Genomic DNA, 6,024 nt, shown 5'->3' with positions numbered 1-6,024 from the left:
TCACAAAGGGTTCAAACTCTTATCTGTGCAGTAGGGTAACCTGATGGTTAAAGCGTCAGCTCCTCATGCTGAAGACCCATGGTCAGTTCTCCATGTAGGGAGAATGTGAGAAGCCATTTCTGGGGTCAATCTGTGATATAAACAGAATATTGTTAAAAGCAAAAGTAAAACAAAGTTCATCCAAACACCAAACCACTGTTTAAACAAGCAAACAATGTTCTTTTAAGTTGGCTATTTTTTATGGTTGATATTACATTGTAAGATTGGCATTGATGGAGTGTATATGTTCCAGCCTCTTCAGCTGAAAGAGGAGTTTCCTATTTGAAAATTCATCGTAATTTCACCCTCAGACTGATTCAGAGAATTGCCCATTCATATACATGAGGCATTTCTTATACAGTGTGTTAACAGGGGCAGGGGGTGGTGCATTTTACTCTATCAGTGGTGCTTTGATGAAAAATGAGGCACATGGCAGCATTCCAGCTGTCTGACATGTCTGTCAAATACAAAACTCTGAAGCAGTCAATCCTTTGAAGGACAATGTTCTCAGAGTTCAAACTTGTCAGGGTATGATGCGATATGATCATTGAAGGGACTGAACCTGGCCCTCCAATACATTTGGTTGCTTTTATACTCAGCATAGGTTTCTGGGAATCTGTTTTAACCTGGAGTCCCCACAAGGTCAGAAGGTAACTTAGTATGCATCTCGGATCAGAAACATAAACTCTGTAAGTATGGGTTTGAATCGTGGATTGGATTCTGCCAAATCCGAGCATTAGACTCTGTACTTTGTAGAGAAGTGTAATCCCAAATCAAACATATGTCAAATGTAGTTTCGATTGCAGATCAGGACAACAAAGAAAACTGTCACTGTCTAAATGCCAATACATTGCTGCCTACCAAGTACAATACATGAAGATATTTATCTTATAATCTTTAGCCATCGTGCAAAAACAGTGTCACTGTTAATTATCAAGAGTTCTGTTCATCTAGAGTTTGATGCTAGAGGACAGTATGATGCTGGTCAGGTAACTTGAATGCCAGGACTAAGTCTATGTCAACTTTGATATGTACTACCAGTGTACATCATATCTAAGCCTGTTAGTTTATGGGAAACATGGGGCAAAAACATTTGTTACAAATGACGAATCATTTGATTTTATTCCATAAACAAATCGCAATTCCATTCAAGAAAGGATGAGTGACTGTGCTTCATAACAAAGAGGTAAAGTGAGAGGTGTAGAAAAGAGGTATGCTGCCGATTCACTCACACAATTACAGTTTTCCCAGAAATTTTAGAGAAATCTTAGTTTCCTACTACTGATAATAGAATTTGAAAACAGATGTTACATTACGTAGTAAGGGACTCACAATGGGAGGCAACTCTTGTAAACTTAAGAATGAACCTTGCCACATCAAGAGTTATCTACCCTGGTTTAACAGTTGCCTTCCTTTGACGACATGGCAGATTTGACAGCAGATGAGAAAAGAAAGCTTACTATCCCCCAAGCATTGCCGTCTGTCCATCCGTAATCATTTTGTTTCCGCAGCATAACTCAAAAACTGTTCAATATTTGTAGAACAAAATTGATAGATACTGTAATCTGAACCTATGGTTTTGCCTTTTGCTATTTACAGGTTTTGTGCATTTTTTTTGGTTTGTTTTTCCATGAAATGTCTGGTCAAATGATGGGGTAGGTTTCTTTCCGGAGCAGAACTCAAAAACCGTTAAATATTTTCCTGCAAAACTTGGTAGGTATATCAGTCAGAACCTAAAGTGGTGCCTTTTGCTATTTACAGGTTTTTGTGATTTACAATTTTCTTGGTTTGGAAACGTTTGGAGTTAGTCTCAAAAGCGAGAGGTGTGTTTTGTTTCTGGAGCACAACTCAAAAACTTCTTAATATCTTTCAGCAAAACTTGGTAGATATGTGTGGCAGACCCCAAAGTGGTGCCTTTTACATTTTTTTTTAACTTATTATTTTCTCGGTTTCCATGGAAACATTTCAGACTTAGTCTCCAAATGGAGGGATGGGCTTTGTTTCTGGAGCAGCACTCAAAAACCGTTCAATATTTTCCTGCAAAATTTGGTAGATATACCAGTCAGAACCTAAAGTGGTATCTATCAGTTTTGATCTAAAAATATTGAACGGTTTTTGAGTTATGCTCTGGAAACAAAATGATTATGGATGGATGAGGCCTTGACTACATCCCTCTGCATTACATGCCGGGAGGATAAAAAACATTTGTCCATTCAAATATGTGGGGGCCGGGGGAATAATTATGTCATCTTCTGATGACTGTTGTTCTAGATGATTTTGAAAAGGGTGTGACTAATGCAAAAGAGCTAGCTGGTGGACATGACGTTCCTCTGTCTACAGTATACAGCACTTTAAAGAATATTCTGTCAGGAGTTGGGATTAATCACAAGACAGACAGGGAGGCCAAGGAAGTTCAATACTATGGATTACTGACAACGTGGTCACAATGTGAGAAGGGGAAAATTGAAAAGTGTTGAGAATATCAGAAAAGAAATGATTAATACAGGAAGTCCTCAGGTATGTAATGAAACCCTTAAGGTAAAAATGACAAAGTCATACTGGCTGAAAAAGTGCAGAATTCACTCACCATTGATGAAAGATGCACAAACACAAAGATGTTAAAACTGGTGCAGGGACCATGAAAACCATTATCAGGATATAAATATATGTGAACCTCTATATGTTTGAGCTCTTTTGGCTGTATTGAAACATCATCAGACAAACCTGGATTCAAACCCACCCTTTCTCTTGTGCCCTGGGGATTTCACTCTGCACAGTGAAATGCAGTGCCACAGATGACTGGATCTAAGTGACAGACTATGATCACATTCACATCATTTATCCCACTGGGAACCCATTTTCTGCTGCACATCTTGCATATCTTCAACTGATTTTTAAACCTGAGCTCTGCACAGAACCACACACCACCACGAGTTAGCTAATAAAGTAATAAATCAGATATTTATTCCCAATACGTCATCAAGTTATCATCCCCAAACACACTTCATATATCCATCAAACAATTTAGAGAAGGGATGGGTACATCCTCTCTTTTCTGGAGCACCTTGATTTCCAAGATTGAACAAATAACAAGCACATGTATATTGAACTGATATATTTTATTGTTTTGTCTACACACAAGATGTATGTCATGTTGGTGGATGGCATGTACTTGTGTGGGACTGTTTTTTTAGTAAAAGTTTGGCAATGTGTCAGTGAATGCCTATCTGTACATGTACATACAAAAATGCCAGGGTTTTTCTTATGTACATATTACTGTTATGCAAGAACCCACCCTTCAATATTTATCAGGCACTTGCCGGATAGTTCCCAGGCATTTTCAAAACCTAATCATGGCTTCAAAAACATTCTTGGCGGAGAAATCACCGCACACATAATGGAGTATTATTAGCACCATCATATTTAAACAAAGCAAATACATTTTGCTCCCTTCCCCCCAAAATAGGTTTCTATCCGAGCTCCCAACTCCCTCACCTACTATCACAGATGGTGTAAGCCACACAGAGTTATCTGCTCTTAACTCCAGCTGAAACAAATTGAGACATGTCATAACATTTTGCAACCCCACCCACATCGTCTACAGTGTGAAACATGCACATCAAAAACAGCATGCTTCAACCATCTACAACCATGGAATGCTACAGTACCAAAGAATCTCCTCAAATGTTCCAAACCCAGAAATCAGCAAGTCTTTGGTGTAAATGGCAAAAGAACCTGGGCACAAGTCCACCATGGTATCCAGCATGCCGGATGTGACGTGTGTCAATGCCTGTGATGCATCTTGGTTGTTGTAAGTTTTTGTCTTTCTGTTGTTATCCTGGCTGTGTGTACATGTGTATGCATGTCTGCAGATGTAACACACGGTCTAGTGATGGCCACACACAAATGTCTTTTGTGATTTTCACATGCAATATTAACACAGAATCATCTGCATATACAGGTTCACCATAAAAAACATATTTAGAATTTAAATATCACTCGGTTTTAGTTTTGTTCACCCTTTCAAAGACAACCTTCCATCCTCCTTGTGACTTACTGTCCGATGCTGTCAGAGAAAGGGTGCGATCGTGGCCATCACGGAAGACCATGTAACAGGTAGGGCACATGACAACAGTCAGGAACGTCTACACATGATATACAACTACTGAGAAATCATTATGTTCAACCACCTCCCTCTCCAAATGTACTGGCTGTTGACGTGTTGGCTCGCTGCTTCTGTCTCCCTGACTGACTGCATGTCCCTACACAGTTACAAGCAAAATACCTAACTTCCCACTATCATCATATCTACAAACAACATAGTTCAGATGCAGGGTCAGCATTATTAAATAGTAAGTAACAAAATATCAATGCAGCCTCAAAAAGTCAGTCAAGTCTATTCATATCACTTACGGTTAGTACTGTTACATTTACTATGGCCTTTCTGATATTGCACATCACAGATGGACTACTGCATGCAAATATTAAGTTTGCCATCAATTAAAATTAATGTGATTCAAAATACACTGAATTAAATTCAGGTTTAATCTATTTATCTATAGCCAGATGTTCATGATGATAAAATGGACAAGATTTTTCATATTTCTTTTGATGACAATGTAAATGACATAGCAACATCTAAGAATCAAATCAGGCATGTGATTGAAATCACATTAAGATCAATTAATGCCTGACAATACTGTCAGGAATTTGTGACTGCTTACAAGGGAGGTAAGATATGTGACTTATGAAACTGCATTGTACCAAAGATGGCAGCTTTGTAACCACAATACAGTATTTGTTCCATTAGAAACTGTGATCACCATGAATAGATCTTCCATTGTCATAAATGTGACAAGGTTTTTATGAAAGCAACAAATACGTTGTTGAGTTATGTGGCATATCGTCCACATGATCCAGGTACTTGGATCCAGTTCAGTGTACCATGGTACACCAGTATTACAGCAATGCTGACATATGGTTACCCTTAATAAGGGTTTACTAACAAATTTACAATGGGTCAGTCAAGCTGCCATCTTTGACTGTCTAAATACAAACAAGTCAGGAATAATTCATTGACATTAATTCAAATTCTCAAGACAATACAAGAGCTTTGTTGGTTTTGGTGTCATCCATTTCTTTGTTATGGAAATGCATGATAAATAACCAATCATAAATAATCAAAGTACAAATTATTCAAATTTACATCATACTCATCATGGGACCATTTTCCTTACAACCAGAAATGACTGATGGTCAACTCATATACAGTCAAGTCTCATCATCATCATCATCATCCTTTGCAAAGCAAATTGCCAGATTAACAAGGATGTTGGAATAAATAAATGAGACTAAGTTAATTAGTTTTATGTTTATTCAGTTTGTTACCTACAATCTGTCAGATAAAACTGATTATCAGATAAACAGGTTGGATTAATGCGACTTGACTGTATACTTTCCTATTTCCCAAGGGTTAAAACAATCTGTGGGTGAATCCAATTCAGATGAACTGACACTAGTAGGTCAAGAACAAGTCACTAACTCAATAAAGGTTCTACCAATATAAGAAATTAACATGGCATGGCATAAAAAATTCTTTAAATGGGAATTTGAAATATCAAAAAGATAAGCCTAATTTTGATTCAGCTTAACATATTTCACACTATAATGAGATTGCTTCTCATGAAAACCTTATCCCCACCCTACCTCCCCCATCTCCCCACCCCCTCCATTACAACGCCCTAGTTCCAAATCCCTCCATCATTATGCCTCCCCTAGCCCCCAATACACAACAGCAGCCTGACTAGCCATTCCATCACAATATACACATGACATTCAGTGGCTGCCCCATGAACACAACCCCAGTCCTGATATCTTCTCGATGGAGTCCCGAACCTCCCCCAATCCCTCTTTTGTTCCCCCATCATGCTCCATCCCACCTCCAGTTCTCTGGTTTAATGTTTCTGTGGTTTCCCTTGATTTTCC

This window comes from Haliotis asinina, chromosome 6 (genome assembly GCF_037392515.1).
Source record: "Haliotis asinina isolate JCU_RB_2024 chromosome 6, JCU_Hal_asi_v2, whole genome shotgun sequence".
NCBI lineage: Eukaryota > Metazoa > Mollusca > Gastropoda > Lepetellida > Haliotidae > Haliotis > Haliotis asinina.
Note: the sequence above shows the minus strand (reverse complement) of the source record.